General features: G+C 42.3%; 1 protein-coding gene across 1 annotated transcript in view; it reads left to right on the top strand.

Annotated features, from left to right (window-relative positions):
* The window catches only part of NPR1 (natriuretic peptide receptor 1), a gene marked incomplete at its 3' end in the record, with an annotated part of 181,475 nt that overhangs the window by 97,465 nt on the left and 67,576 nt on the right, over positions 1–16,434 (top strand).

Here is a 16,434-nt window from a genome sequence, read left to right as displayed (position 1 = left end):
TGTCCTTCTATTATACCCCAATCCTCCCTCTGTCCTTCTATTATACCCCAATCCCCCCTCCGTCCTTCTATTATACCCCAATCCTCCCCTCTGTCCTTCTATTATACCCCAATCCTCCCCTCTGTCCTTCTATTATACCCCAATCCTCCCTCTGTCCTTCTATTATACCCCAATCCTCCCTCTGTCCTTCTATTATACCCCAATCCTCCCCTCTGTCCTTCTATTATACCCCAATCCCCCCTCTGTCCTTCTATTATACCCCAATCCTCCCCTCTGTCCTTCTATTATACCCCAATCCCCCCTCTGTCCTTCTATTATACCCCAATCCTCCCTCTGTCCTTCTATTATACCCCAATCCTCCCTCTGTCCTTCTATTATACCCCAATCCTCCCCTCTGTCCTTCTATTATACCCCAATCCCCCCTCTGTCCTTCTATTATACCCCAATCCTCCCCTCTGTCCTTCTATTATACCCCAATCCCCCCTCTGTCCTTCTATTATACCCCAATCCTCCCTCTGTCCTTCTATTATACCCCAATCCTCCCTCTGTCCTTCTATTATACCCCAATCCTCCCTCTGTCCTTCTATTATACCCCAATCCTCCCTCTGTCCTTCTATTATACCCCAATCCTCCCCTCTGTCCTTCTATTATACCCCAATCCTCCCCTCTGTCCTTCTATTATACCCCAATCCTCCCCTCTGTCCTTCTATTATACCCCAATCCCCCCTCTGTCCTTCTATTATACCCCAATCCTCCCCTCTGTCCTTCTATTATACCCCAATCCTCCCCTCTGTTCTTCTATTATACCCCAATCCTCCCTCTGTCCTTCTATTATACCCCAATCCTCCCCTCTGTCCTTCTATTATACCCCAATCCTCCCCTCTGTCCTTCTATTATACCCCAATCCCCCCTCTGTCCTTCTATTATACCCCAATCCTCCCCTCTGTCCTTCTATTATACCCCAATCCCCCCTCTGTCCTTCTATTATACCCCAATCCCCCCTCTGTCCTTCTATTATACCCCAATCCCCCCTCTGTCCTTCTATTATACCCCAATCCTCCCCTCTGTCCTTCTATTATACTCCAATCCTCCCCTCTGTCCTTCTATTATACCCCAATCCTCCCCTCTGTCCTTCTATTATACCCCAATCCCCCCTCTGTCCTTCTATTATACCCCAATCCCCCCTCTGTCCTTCTATTATACCCCAATCCTCCCCTCTGTCCTTCTATTATACCCCAATCCTCCCTCTGTCCTTCTATTATACCCCAATCCTCCCTCTGTCCTTCTATTATACCCCAATCCTCCCCTCTGTCCTTCTATTATACCCCAATCCTCCCTCTGTCCTTCTATTATACCCCAATCCTCCCTCTGTCCTTCTATTATACCCCAATCCTCCCCTCTGTCCTTCTATTATACCCCAATCCTCCCTCTGTCCTTCTATTATACCCCAATCCTCCCTCTGTCCTTCTATTATACCCCAATCCCCCCTCGGTCCTTCTATTATACCCCAATCCTCCCTCTGTCCTTCTATTATACCCCAATCCCTATTCTGTCCAATTAGCGCTGAAAAGGGTCATGCAGAGTTTGAAAGGTCAGTCTATTCACAAGTGATTTTCCAGTTATAGGTGGAGTCTGATGCGTTGAACCACCTGCTGGCTTCATATATATCTCGGGGACTCCGGTGGAGATATTCCCCCGTACAACCTTCTTCATAAATCCATAAATCCCCCCCCCCCAGGGTCACACTCTGTGCGGTCTTCTATTCTTCTGGGTTCCTGAACGCACAGGAAGCAGCTGGGTGTCGGGCGCTGTGCGCCATCCACGCTGCCAGGTCAGGCCATATGGACGGTGATTAGAGCTCGGTCATTTTCCAGCAGATGCAAACACTAATATCTTCCTTCCTTCTCCGGGAATGCGTCACTCTGGCCTTCGACTCTACCGCATCGCACTCACAGATCTCGTGTGTATTAAAGCTCAGCTGAAGAAATCATGAAAAAGAAAAACAAATAGCCTGGCAGCTCTGAAAAATAAAAAGGAAAAGATTTTGGCGCAATATTCACCTCCTGTCTGGTGCAGCTGCCCCCCACCCCCACCCCCACCACTTTGCGATCAGATGCCTGTTTCCTGTGAGCCCATACTGTTAAGGAGCCTCCCAGGAGGGGCATTATTAGGCTGGCCTGGGTGGTGCCATGTGGTTACATAACCCTGTTCTCTATAGCAGTACTGGTCAACTTCAAAGTTAAAGAATGCAGCCTCTGGTACTGCCAGAGGGCCACACAATAGCAGAGCATTTTTGCACCACAACACCCAAAGATATCTCAATGCACAGAAGAAGTTGAAATACAATAACCCAAGCATTGGTATCAATGGATGCAACAATATTCCCCAACATCAGTGGCAGTGGACTTAATAATAGCCTCCACATTGTTTTCAATAACCGCTATAATAACCCCCAACATTGGTGCCGGTGACCTCCCTAATAACCTCCAACATTGGTGCCAGTGACCGCCATAATAACCCCCAACATTGGTGCCAGTGACCACCATAATAACCCCACATTGGTGCTAGTGACCGCCATTATAACCCCCAACATTGGTGCCAGTGACCACCATAATAACCCCACATTGGTGCCAGTGACCGCCATAATAACCCCCAACATTGGTGCCAGTGACCGCCATAATAACCCCCAACATTGGTGCCAGTGAAAGCCTTAATAACCTCCAACATTGGTGCCAGTGACCGCCATAATAACCCCCAACATTGGTGCCAGTGACCGCCCTAATAACCCCCAACATTGGTGCCAGTGACCGCCATAATAACCCCCAACATTGGTGCCAGTGACCACCATAATAACCCCCAACATTTTTGCCAGTGACCGCCATAATAACACCCAACATTGGTGCCAGTGACCGCCACAATAACCCCCAAAATTGGTGCCAGTGACCGCCATAATAACCCCCAACAATGGTGCCAGTGACCGCCATAATAACCCCCAACATTGGTGCCAGTGAAAGCCTTAATAACCTCCAACATTGGTGCCAGTGACCGCCATAATAACCCCCAACATTGGTGCCAGTGACCGCCATAATAACCCCCAACATTGGTGCCAGTGACCGCCATAATAACCCCCAACATTGGTGCCAGTGACCACCATAATAACCCCCAACATTGGTGCCAGTGATGGCCATAATATCCTCCAACATTGGTGCCAGTGACTGCAATAATAATCATCAGCACTTGTGTCAGTACTAATAACCCTCCCTCCACACTGGTCAGTGGCAGTGAAATTTAACCACAACCTCCCTGCATTGGTGGTCAGTGACAGTGAACATTAAACCCCCCCCCCCCCCCGGGGGGGTGATTATGGCAGTGAAAGTGTTAACCCTCCCCTCTTTGGTAGACAGTTAGCTATCAAACTTTTCCGCACCTCTCTCTCCCTCTCCCCAAGCTGGGCCTTTTATTGCACAGTGGGTAGAGGTACCCGCTGCCACTCTGCTGCACATATAGTGCCCAATAGCTGCACATAAATGCCCGACAGGCCACGTGTTGGGGCACCACGGCTCTAAGGCATTTAGGACCCACCCACTGCTAAACTTTGACTGTTCAACCATGTTTTTACTTTATGGAATAAATAGCACTGCTTATGCATACAGTACTACCTTGGAATTTATTTGATCACTCTTTCAGAGCGCTGCATTTTGTGTTTTTTTTCTTTGACTATCGCATCTCTTTCCATGCTGTGCTCCTCATCAGAGCATTTTACTTGGCCCCTAGACTCGCAGCTCTCCAGGTGTTCTGTGTTTTTTTGCTGGACATGGAATCTCTCTTCCAGCATGGAGCACTGTATCTTGAACAGAGCACAGAAACATAGACCTGCTGCCAGTTGGGCACCCTGACCCATCTCCAAATGTGAGCCTGCATTATGGTCAGGTCCTTGCTTATAACAAGTGTGCACACCTGAGCACTCACCCAGCCTGCAGGTCTCTGGCAAGACCTGGACACAGGACTGAAGGCTTCATCCAACCCAAGACTCTTTAAAATCCTAGACACAGGAGTGAAGGTTTTGTCCCACCCAAGAATCTTTGAAGACTTAAACACAGCAACGAAGGCTTCATCCCACCTAAGACTCTGTAAACATTTGGACACAAGACCGAAGGCTCCATCCCACCCAAGAATCTTTCGAAGATCTGAACACAGGACTGAAGGCTTCATTCCATTCAAGACTCTTTGAAGACCTGAACACATGACTGAAGGCTTCATCCAACCCAAGACTCTTTGAAGACCTGGACACAGGACTTAAGGTTTCGTCCTACCCAAGACTCTTTGAAGACCTGGACACAGGACTGAAGGCTTTGTCCCACCTAAGACTCTTTGAGGACCCGAACACAGTAGTGAAGGTTTTGTCCCACCCAAGGTTCTTTGAAGACCTGGATACAGGACTGAAGGCTTCATTCCACCCATAATTCTTTGAAGGCCTTGACACAGGACTAAAGGCTTCATCAAGACTCTTTGAAGACCTGGACACAGGACCGAAGGCTTTATCCCACCCAAGACTCTGAAGAACTTGACAGAGAACTGAAGGCTCTGTCCTATCTAAGAATCTTTGAAGACTTGGACACAGGACAGTTGGCTGTCTCAACCAAGACTCCTTGAAGACTTGGACACAGGACTGAAGGCTTCATCCCATCCAAGACTCTTTAAAGCTATGGACACAGAACTGAAGGCTTCTTCCCACCCAAGACTCTTTGAAGACCTGAACACAGGTCTGAAGGCTTCATCACATACAAGACTCTTTGAAGACCTGGACACAGGACTAAAGACTTCATCTCACCCAAGACTCCTTGAAGACCTTGACACGGGACTGAAGGCTTTATCCCATCCAAGACTCTTTGAAGACCTAGACCCAGGACTAAAGACTTCATCCCACCCAGGACTCCTTAAAGACCTTGACACAGGACTGAAGGGTTCATTCCACCCAAGACTCTTTGAAGCCCCAGACACAGGGCTAAAGGCTTCATCCCACCCAAGACTCCTTGAGGACCTGGACACAGGACCATGGGCTTCATCCCAACCAAACCTCTTTAAAGACCTGGACACAGGACTGAAAGGCTTCTTCCCACCCAAGACTCTTTGAAGACATGAATACAGGACTGAAGGCTTTGTTCTACCCAAGACTCTTTGAAGACCTTGACACAGGACTGAAGGCTTCATCGGACACAATACTCTTTGAAGCCTCCAGACTCTGGATCTTGATCTGGGATTACTAAACCCAGAGATAACTGAATACCCAGATCTCTCTGCTCAGTCACAACACTCTGTATTAGTGCAATCCCTGTGTCACCTTTCCCTATATTCACACAGTGGCAGGGCCTAGCACTGTCACTGAATATACAGAAATAAAGTCTTCCTGGGGCATTGAGGAGAGCGTGCACCAGGAGGGGGCAATAAATGGGCAGGGGGAGCAAAAACCTGGCGTTGTGCTGTGCCCTCAGTACAGTAACTAATAAGAAATATGCTCCAACCTTCCATAGGCAAGATATATAAATATTAGATTACAACGCACAGAGATAAAGAAGTGAAGCGCTGACTCGGCAGATCCCGCGGCGGTTCGGCCAGGACTCCTCATTTGTATTTAAATTTGTGTTTAATGTGATTATTGAGCCTCATAAAAGTGTAACGATCCTTTCATCCCGCGTAATAACCAGCGAGAATGTCTGGAGGCATGTGGAGAGGCCGCTCTGGTTTGGCGTCGGTTTCACTTCCACTAACATGACAGAAAGTTTTGGGCGGTGGGGATGTGCGCCTCCCCCCCGGCTACCGTTTCACCGAGCTGCCTCTTTTCCTGGAGCAGAGAGATTTCTCCAGGCAAATGTAAGAATGAAAAATATTACCAGCACTGTTTAATTACAAATAATCCATCCGATATTCCATCATCTCCTGCGCCGCGTGAGACCGAAAAACAAAGCGGAGAAAGGCGGCGGGCGGCACTGACTGAGGACAGCAGTGACACTTAAAGGATTTGTCCTCAGCGGGATTCATCTAAGACAAATATAAGGAAAAAAAGCAGAAAATGCCTCCTTTATAACTACTTCTGGTGTATTCATTCTGTTCTGTTATCTGAATACGAGTACCTTCATTCTGTTACCTGAATACGACTACCTTCGTTCTGTTATCTGAATATGACTACCTTCCTTCTGTTACCTGAATACGACTACCTTCCTTCTGTTATCTGAATATGACTACCTTCATTCTGTTTTCTGAATACGACTACCTTTGTTCTGTTATCTGAATACAACTACCTCCCTTCTGTTATCTGAATATGACTACCTTCTACGTTCCTTCTGTTATCTGAATACGACTACCTTCCTTCTGTTACCTGAATATGACTACCTTTGTTCTGTTATCTGAATACGACTACCTTTGTTCTGTTATCTGAATACAACTACCTTCCTTCTGTTATCTGAATATGACTACCTTCATTCTGTTATCTGAATACGACTACCTTTGTTCTGTTATCTGAATACAACTACCTTTGTTCTGTTATCTGAATACGACTACCTTCCTTCTGTTATCTGAATATGACTACCTTCTACGTTCCTTCTGTTATCTGAATACGACTACCTTCCTTCTGTTACCCGAATACGACTACCTTTGTTCTGTTATCTGAATACGACTACCTTTGTTCTGTTATCTGAATACGACTACCTTCCTTCTGTTACCCGAATACGACTACCTTTGTTCTGTTATCTGAATACGACTACCTTCCTTCTGTTATCTGAATATGACTACTTTCCTTCTGTTATCTGAATACTACTACCTTCCTTCTGTTAGCTGAATACGACTACCTTTGTTCTGTTATCTGAATACGACTACCTTCCTTCTGTTATCTGAATATGATTACCTTCCTTCTGTTATCTGAATACGACTACCTTCCTTCTGTTATCTGAATAGGACTACCTTCCTTGTGTTATCTGAATAGGACTACCTTCCTTGTGTTATCTGAATACGACTACCTTCCTTGTGTTATCTGAATACGACTACCTTCCCTCTCTGAATATGACTACCTTCCTTCTGTTATCTGAATACGACTACTTTCCTTCTGTTATCTGAATACTACTACCTTCCTTCTGTTAGTTGAATAGGACTACCTTCGTTCTGTTATCTGAATACGACTACATTCCTTCTCTGAATAGGACTACCTTCCTTCTGTTATCTGAATAGGACTACCTTCCTTCTGTTATCTCAATAGGACTACCTTTGTTCTGTTATCTGAATACGACTACCTTCGTTCTGTTATCTGAATACGACTACCTTTGTTCTGTTATCTGAATACGACTACCTTCGTTCTGTTATCTGAATACGACTACCTTCGTTCTGTTATCTGAATATGACTACCTTCGTTCTGTTATCTGAATACGACTACCTTCGTTCTGTTATCTGAATATGACTACCTTCGTTCTGTTACCTGAATACGACTACCTTCCTTCTGTTATCTGAATACGACTACCTTCCTTCTGTTATCTGAATATGACTACCTTCCTTCTGTTATCTGAATAGGACTACCTTTGTTCTGTTATCTGAATACGACTACCTTTGTTCTGTTATCTGAATACGACTACCTTTGTTCTGTTATCTGAGTATGACTACCTTCGTTCTGTTATCTGAATACGACTACCTTCGTTCTGTTATCTGAATATGACTACCTTCATTCTGTTACCTGAATACGACTACCTTCCTTCTGTTATCTGACTACGACTACCTTCCTTCTGTTATCTGACTACGACTACCTTCATTCTATTATCTGAATACGACTACCTTTGTTCTGTTATCTGAATACGACTACCTTCGTTCTGTTATCTGAATACGACTACCTTCGTACTGTTATCTGAATACGACTACCTTCGTACTGTTATCTGAATACGACTACCTTCGTTCTGTTATCTGAATACGACTACCTTCCTTCTGTTGTCTGAAAACGACTACCTTTGTTCTGTTATCTGAATACGATTACCTTCCTTCTGTTACCTGAATATGACTACCTTTGTTCTGTTATCTGAATACGACTACCTTCCTTCTGTTATCTGAATATGACTACCTTCCTTCTGTTATCTGAATAGGATTACCTTTGTTCTGTTATCTGAATACGACTACCTTTGTTCTGTTATCTGAATATGACTACCTTTGTTCTGTTATCTGAATATGACTACCTTCGTTCTGTTATCTGAATACGACTACCTTCGTTCTGTTATCTGAATATGACTACCTTTCTTCTGTTACCTGAATACGACTACCTTCCTTCTGTTATCTGAATACGACTACCTTCCTTCTGTTATCTGACTACGACTACCTTCATTCTGTTATCTGAATATGACTACCTTTGTTCTGTTATCTGAATACGACTACCTTCGTACTGTTATCTGAATACGACTACCTTCCTTCTGTTGTCTGAAAACGACTACCTTCGTTCTGTTATCTGAATATGATTACCTTCCTTCTGTTACCTGAATATGACTACCTTTGTTCTGTTATCTGAATACGACTACCTTCCTTCTCTGAATACGACTACCTTCCTTGTGTTATCTGAATACGACTACCTTCCTTCTGTTATCTGAATACGACTACCTTCCTTCTCTGAATACGACTACCTTCCTTCTGTTATCTAAATAGGACTACCTTCCTTGTCTTATCTGAATAGGACTACCTTCCTTGTGTTATCTGAATATGACTACTTTCCTTCTGTTATCTGAATACGACTACCTTCCTTCTGTTATCTGAATAGGACTACCTTCCTTCTGTTATCTGAATAGGACTACCTTTGTTCTGTTATTTGAATACGACTACCTTCCTTCTGTTATCTGAATAGGACTACCTTCCTTCTGTTATCTGAATAGGACTACATTTCTTCTGTTATCTGAATACGACTACCTTCCTTCTATTATCTGACTATGACTACCGTCGTTCTGTTATCTGAATATGACTACCTTCATTCTGTTATCTGAATACGACTACCTTCCTTCTGTTATCTGAATATGATTACCTTCCTTCTGTTTTCTGAATACGACTACCTTCCTTCTGTTATCTGAATAGGACTACCTTCCTTGTGTTATCTGAATATGACTACCTTCCTTGTGTTATCTGATTATGACTTCCTTCCCTCTGTTATCTGAATAGGACTACCTTCCTTGTGTTATCTGAATACGACTACCTTCCTTCTCTGAATACGACTACCTACCTTCTCTGAATACGACTACCTTCCTTCTGTTATCTAAATACGACTACCTTCCTTCTGTTATCTGAATACGACTACCTTCCTTCTGTTATCAGAATATGACTACCTTCCTTCTATTATCTGAATATGACTACCTTCCTTCTGTTATCTGAATACAACTACCTTCCTTCTGTTGTCTGAATACGACTACCTTCCTTCTGTTACCTGAATATGACTACCTTCCTTCTGTTACCTGAATACGACTACCTTCCTTCTGTTATCTGAATACGACTACCTTCCTTCTGTTATCTGAATACGACTACCTTCGTTCTGTTATCTGAATATGACTACCTTTGTTCTGTTATCTGAATATGAGTACCTTTGTTCTGTTATCTGAATTGGACTACCTTCATTCTGTTATCTGAATATGACTACCTTCCTTCTGTTACCTGAATACGACTACCTTCCTTCTCTGAATACTACTACCTTCCTTCTGTTGTCTAAAAACTACTACCTTCCTTCTGTTATCTGAATACGACTACCTTCTACCTTCCTTCTGTTATCTGAATACGACTACCTTCCTTCTGTTATCTGAATATGATTACCTTCCTTCTGTTACCTGAATATGACTACCTTTGTTCTGTTATCTGAATACGACTACCTTCCTTCTCTGAATACGACTACCTTCCTTGTGTTATCTGAATACGACTACCTTCCTTCTGTTATCTGAATACGACTACCTTCCTTCTCTGAATACGACTACCTTCCTTCTGTTATCTAAATAGGACTACCTTCCTTGTCTTATCTGAATAGGACTACCTTCCTTGTGTTATCTGAATATGACTACTTTCCTTCTGTTATCTGAATACGACTACCTTCCTTCTGTTATCTGAATAGGACTACCTTCCTTCTGTTATCTGAATAGGACTACCTTTGTTCTGTTATTTGAATACGACTACCTTCCTTCTGTTATCTGAATAGGACTACCTTCCTTCTGTTATCTGAATAGGACTACATTTCTTCTGTTATCTGAATACGACTACCTTCCTTCTATTATCTGACTATGACTACCGTCGTTCTGTTATCTGAATATGACTACCTTCATTCTGTTATCTGAATACGACTACCTTCCTTCTGTTATCTGAATATGATTACCTTCCTTGTGTTATCTGAATAGGACTACCTTCCTTGTGTTATCTGAATAGGACTACCTTCCTTGTGTTATCTGAATATGACTACCTTCCTTGTGTTATCTGATTATGACTTCCTTCCCTCTGTTATCTGAATAGGACTACCTTCCTTGTGTTATCTGAATACGACTACCTTCCTTCTCTGACTACGACTACCTACCTTCTCTGAATACGACTACCTTCCTTCTGTTATCTAAATACGACTACCTTCCTTCTGTTATCTGAATACGACTACCTTCCTTCTGTTATCAGAATATGACTACCTTCCTTCTGTTATCTGAATATGACTACCTTCCTTCTGTTATCTGAATACAACTACCTTCCTTCTGTTGTCTGAATACGACTACCTTCCTTCTGTTACCTGAATATGACTACCTTCCTTCTGTTACCTGAATACGACTACCTTCCTTCTGTTATCTGAATACGACTACCTTCCTTCTGTTATCTGAATACGACTACCTTCGTTCTGTTATCTGAATATGACTACCTTTGTTCTGTTATCTGAATATGAGTACCTTTGTTCTGTTATCTGAATTGGACTACCTTCATTCTGTTATCTGAATATGACTACCTTCCTTCTGTTACCTGAATACGACTACCTTCCTTCTCTGAATACTACTACCTTCCTTCTGTTGTCTAAAAACTACTACCTTCCTTCTGTTATCTGAATACGACTACCTTCTACCTTCCTTCTGTTATCTGAATACGACTACCTTCCTTCTGTTATCTGAATACGACTACCTTCCTTCTGTTATCTGAATATGACTACCTTTGTTCTGTTATCTGAATACAACTACCTTTGTTCTGTTATCTGAATACGACTACCTTTGTTCTGTTATCTGAATATGACTACCTTCCTTCTGTTATCTGAATACGACTACCTTCCTTCTGTTATCTGAATATGACTACCTTCTACCTTCATTCTGTTATCTATATACGACTACCTTTCTTCTGTTATCTGAATACGACTACCTTCCTTCTGTTACTTGAATACGACTACCTTTCTTCTGTTATCTGAATACGACTACCTTCCTTCTGTTATCTGAATAGGACTACCTTCCTTCTGTTATCTAAATACGACTACCTTCCTTCTGTTATCTGAATATGACTACCTTTGTTCTGTTATCTGAATACGACTACCTTCCTTCTGTTATCTGAATAGGACTACCTTCTCTCTGTTGTCTGAATAGGACTACCTTCCTTGTGTTATCTGAATAGGACTACCATCCTTCTGTTATCTGAATATGACTACCTTCGTTCTGTTATCTGAATACGACTACCTTTGTTCTGTTATCTGAATACGGCTACCTTCGTTCTGTTATCTGAATACGACTACCTTTGTTCTGTTATCTGAATACGACTACCTTCTTTCTGTTATCTGAATTCGACTACCTTCCTTCTGTTACCTGAATATGACTACCTTCCTTCTCTGAATACAACTACCTTCCTTCTGTTATCTGAATACGACTACCTTCCTTCTGTTATCTGAATACGACTACCTTCCTTCTGTTATCTGAATACGACTACCTTCGTTCTGTTATCTGAATAGGACTACCTTCCTTGTGTTATCTGAATACGACTACCTTTGTTCTGTTATGTGAATAAGACTACATTCCTTCTGTTATCTGAATACGACTACCTTCCTTCTGTTATCTGAATACGACTACCTTCCTTCTGTTATCTGAATAGGACTACCTTCCTTGTGTTATATGAATACGACTACCTTTGTTCTGTTATGTGAATAAGACTACATTCCTTCTGTTATCTGAATACAACTACCTTCATTCTGTTATCTGAACCATGGACCTCTTGGCTGCTTCTCTGATGAATGCTCTCCTTGCCCGGCCGGTCAGTTTAGGTGGACGGCCATGTCTTGGTAGGTTTGCAGTTGTGCCATACTCTTGTATGATGTTCAAAGCTTGGGATATTCCTTTGTAACCTGCTTTATACTTCTCCACAACTTTATCCCTGACCTGTCTGGTGTGTTCTTTGGCTTTCGTGATGCTGTTTGTCCACTAAGGTTCTCTAACAAACCTCTGAGGGCTTCACAGAACAGCTGTATTTATACTGAGATTAAATTCCACACAGATGGACTCTATTTACTAATTAGGTGACTTCTGAAGGCAATTGGTTCCATTAGATTTTAGTTAGGGGTATCAGAGTAAAGGGGGCTGAATACAAATGCCCCCCCCCCCACTCCTTTCACATATTTATTTGTATAATTTATAATTTTCTTTCCACTTCACAATTATGTGCCACTTTGTGTTGGTCTATCACATAAAATCCCAACAAAATACATTTACGTTATTGGGTGTAACATGGCAAAATGTGGGAAATTTCAAGGCACTGTATATTTTGCGGGGGGGGGGGTGTCATTTTTTGCTTTTTCAGGACAAAGCACAGAGAGATCACAGAGCATACAGAGTCCAGGCACGAGTCAGGAGACGGAGCAGTGCTGGCTCTGAGGATGTAAAGCGCCAGATGATTTTACAGATATGTGACGTCCTTTATATCAGCTGGAAATCAGGTTTCTGGTTTGTCCGGGGCCCTCCTTTAATGAACACATGCGTTATGGCAGCTGAATGTGACCGTGTGGAGTGACACCTCCCCCTCCCCATTATCAGAGCTGTGGGATAATGATCCCATTTAGGGTAATTTTCCCTTCATTATATGGTTCCTACAGACCAATCCGCTCACATGCAGAGACCGCTCCTGTGATGTGCCGCCGCCGTCACCACCATGGATGTGCATCACCATCACTGCTTAACCCGTTCCGTCCCGTGAGAGGAGGAAGCATTATCCTCGGCCCATCTTCATATCACTGGCCTGCAACAAGGAGACGTGTGTCAGGTGCAAGGGGGGAGGGGTACTTCACTGGCTGCATGCTTGTTCCAGGGGTGAGGGTTGATGGGCCCGTAACGCATCCAGCTGACATATTGTGTCCTGACGGGTCCTCTTTACACCATCTTCATGTTCTGTACCCGATTACAGGCCAGACCTGAGAGCGAGGTCATTATTCTGGTCCAGCACCCCTCCCCCCCCCCCCCCCCAGGGGCGACTGCGGCCAATTTCACCTGACAAGGGGGGGAAAAAATAAAACACCCTTCCAGACAAAGATGGAAGGATCAGATTCAATGGAAACATTCCCATGCGATCTTATAGTGAGACGGCATCTATAAGGAAAGCATCTGGTCTTGTTTTATATTCCATTACTGGTTTGGTCTCATTGAGTGGGACATGCTACAGCTTAACCACTCTTACTGTAAAAAATCCCTTCTGCCACTTTTAACTTCCTGTTTGCCATCTCTTTTACTATAAAGAATCCTTCCTATGGCTTTTACTGTAAATAAGCCTTTCTACATTCATACTGTAAAGAATTTTTTTTCCCATAAGAACTTTATTAAATATAGCTTAAAAATATATATATATAATAATAGAGCTGCACAATTCTGGCTAAAATGAGAATCACGATTTTTTTGCTTAGAAGATAGATCGCGATTCTCTCACGATTCCCACGGCGTAACATCATCTTTCAAATTAAAACAAACTAAAAATTGGGCTAACTTTACTGTTTCGTTTTTTTTTTTTTTTTTTATTCATTGAAGTGTATTTTTTCCAAAAAAAAATTGCATTTGAAAGACGGCTGGGCAAATACGGTGTGGCAAAAAATATTGCAGCAATTGACATTTTATTCCCTAGGGTCTCTGCTAAAATATATATATATATATATATATATATATATATATATATATATATATATATATATATATATATATATATATATGTGTGTGTTTGGGGGGTTCCAAGTAATTTTCTAGCCAAAAATATTGATTTTAACTTAAGAAAGAAGTGTCAGAAAAAGATTTAGACTTTAAGTGGTTAAACCTCCTGCATTTACACATTGTTGAAAACTTGGCAGACTGCCCGGATTATTTATTTACACAGAAGTTCTATCCCTTTGATCTAAGCTTAGTTACAATGTTTCAAGTTATAAACTTGGCAGACTGCCCGGATTATTTATTTACACAGAAGTTCTATCCCTTTGATCTAAGAAGGAAGCTTAGTTACAATGTTTCAAGTTATGAACTTGGCAGACTGCCCGGATTATTTATTTACACAGAAGTTCTATCCCTTTGATCTAAGAAGGAAGCTTAGTTACAATGTTTCAAGTTATAAACTTGGCAGACTGCCCGGATTATTTATTTACACAGAAGTTCTATCCCTTTGATCTAAGAAGGAAGCTTAGTTACAATGTTTCAAGTTATAAACTTGGCAGACTGCCCGGATGCTTTCTTTTGACAGCTGAGTGAGCAGATAAGTCTCTGCACTTGTTTACATGAAAGAATCGGCAAACTCAGCTGGAGAGATCGTCAGAGGGGGTGAATTGAGATTACGATTTTTTAATGATTAATTGTGCAGCTCTAATATATATATATATATATATATATATATATATATATATGTATGTATATATATATATATATATATATATTTATATATGTATATAAAAGCAAAGAGTCCAAAGGATTGCTGCACTTCGAAACCTTGTTTATTCGTTCAAAGATTTGTAAAGTTACATCTTAGAAAGTGTTCAAAAAGATTTCCGTTTCGGGCTCACATGCTCCCGCCCTTCCTCGGATCAGAACACATCTAACATTTTCATCTCAGACGTTGTAATTTTAACATTTTTTCCAAAGAAATCACATATGGAATCAATCTATGGTTAATTGCTCATTAGTATAATTGTATTCCTTCATTCGTTAATCATTTCACACCACTGATACACTAACCACGTAGGAACTCATCTCATTGTTTGCTCAGGAACCATCACATTGTTATTCTGTTGACAAAGTATACATCTGTATAAAAACATCATACTCTAAATATTCAAAAAAAGGATACTGTAAAATACCTTTATAGATCATATGAAATCATACAAATAGATAAAGATCCAAATCTGTATTTAAACCCTTTGGAGTAATAGTATTTAGAAAATGTATCCAATGAGCCTCAAGTTTTTTTTAAATTAGTTCACAATCGCCTCCTCTCCTGTTTTTATTAAAGTGGAGTTCCACCCCAAAAAAAAAAAAAAATTAATTACTGTATATACTCGACTATAAGCCGATCCAAATATAAGCCGAGACACTTAATTTTACCACAAAAAACTGGGAAAACTTATTGACTCGAGTATAATCCTAGAGTGAGAAATGCGCAGCTACTGTAAGTGGAAAAGAGGGTCAACAATGCCCATTTGCAGCCTCACTGTGCCCATTTGCAGCCTTACTGTGCCCATTTGCATCCTCACTGTGCCCATTTGCAGCCTCACTGTGCCCATTTGCATCCTCACTGTGCCCATTTGCAGCCTCACTATGCCCATTTGCATGCCTCACTGTGCCCATTTGCAGCCATAGGTCCCCCGAACTTCAAACTCGGTAGTTAAGGGTTCCTAGATGCTCCCTAGCTGGAGCCAAAATTTGGGGTCTCTGGCCCCCCGAAAGTGCCGCTGCTGTCATCCCAGTGTGAAAGCCCCGAGGGCTTGCACACTGGAGCGATGCGCTGGCAGGACGGTAAAAAAAGTCCTGCCAGCAGCATCTTCGGAGCGGTGAAGGAGCGGTGTGTATACCGCTCCTTTACTGCTCCTGCCCATTGAAATCAATGGGACGGCGCGGCTATACCGCCGGCAATGCGCCTCTGCAGAGGCGCTTTGCGGTGGTATTTAACCCTTTCTCGGCCGCTAGCGGGGCGGTTTTACCCCGACGGTAAAATACCGACGGTAAAACGCCGCTAATAATAGCGGCGTTTTACCGTCGACGCCGCCCCCCGCCCCAGTGTGCAAGGGCTCATACTCGAGTATATACAGTAATGTGCTTAAAAAAAATTAAAAATTTGGAGAATTTTTTTTTTTTTTTTTTTACTCACCTCTAAATGCCTGTTGCTAGGGGGTCCCTCGTAATCTGCCTTCTTCAGCGCCTGGGCTCCTGTATTTGTAGCTGCTGACTTTTATTTTTATTTTTTATAATGGGAACACCGCTTTAA

This window comes from Aquarana catesbeiana, linkage group LG13 (assembly GCF_042186555.1).
Source record: "Aquarana catesbeiana isolate 2022-GZ linkage group LG13, ASM4218655v1, whole genome shotgun sequence".
Classification (NCBI taxonomy): Eukaryota; Metazoa; Chordata; class Amphibia; order Anura; family Ranidae; genus Aquarana; species Aquarana catesbeiana.
This window is presented reverse-complemented; position numbering and strand designations above follow the sequence as displayed.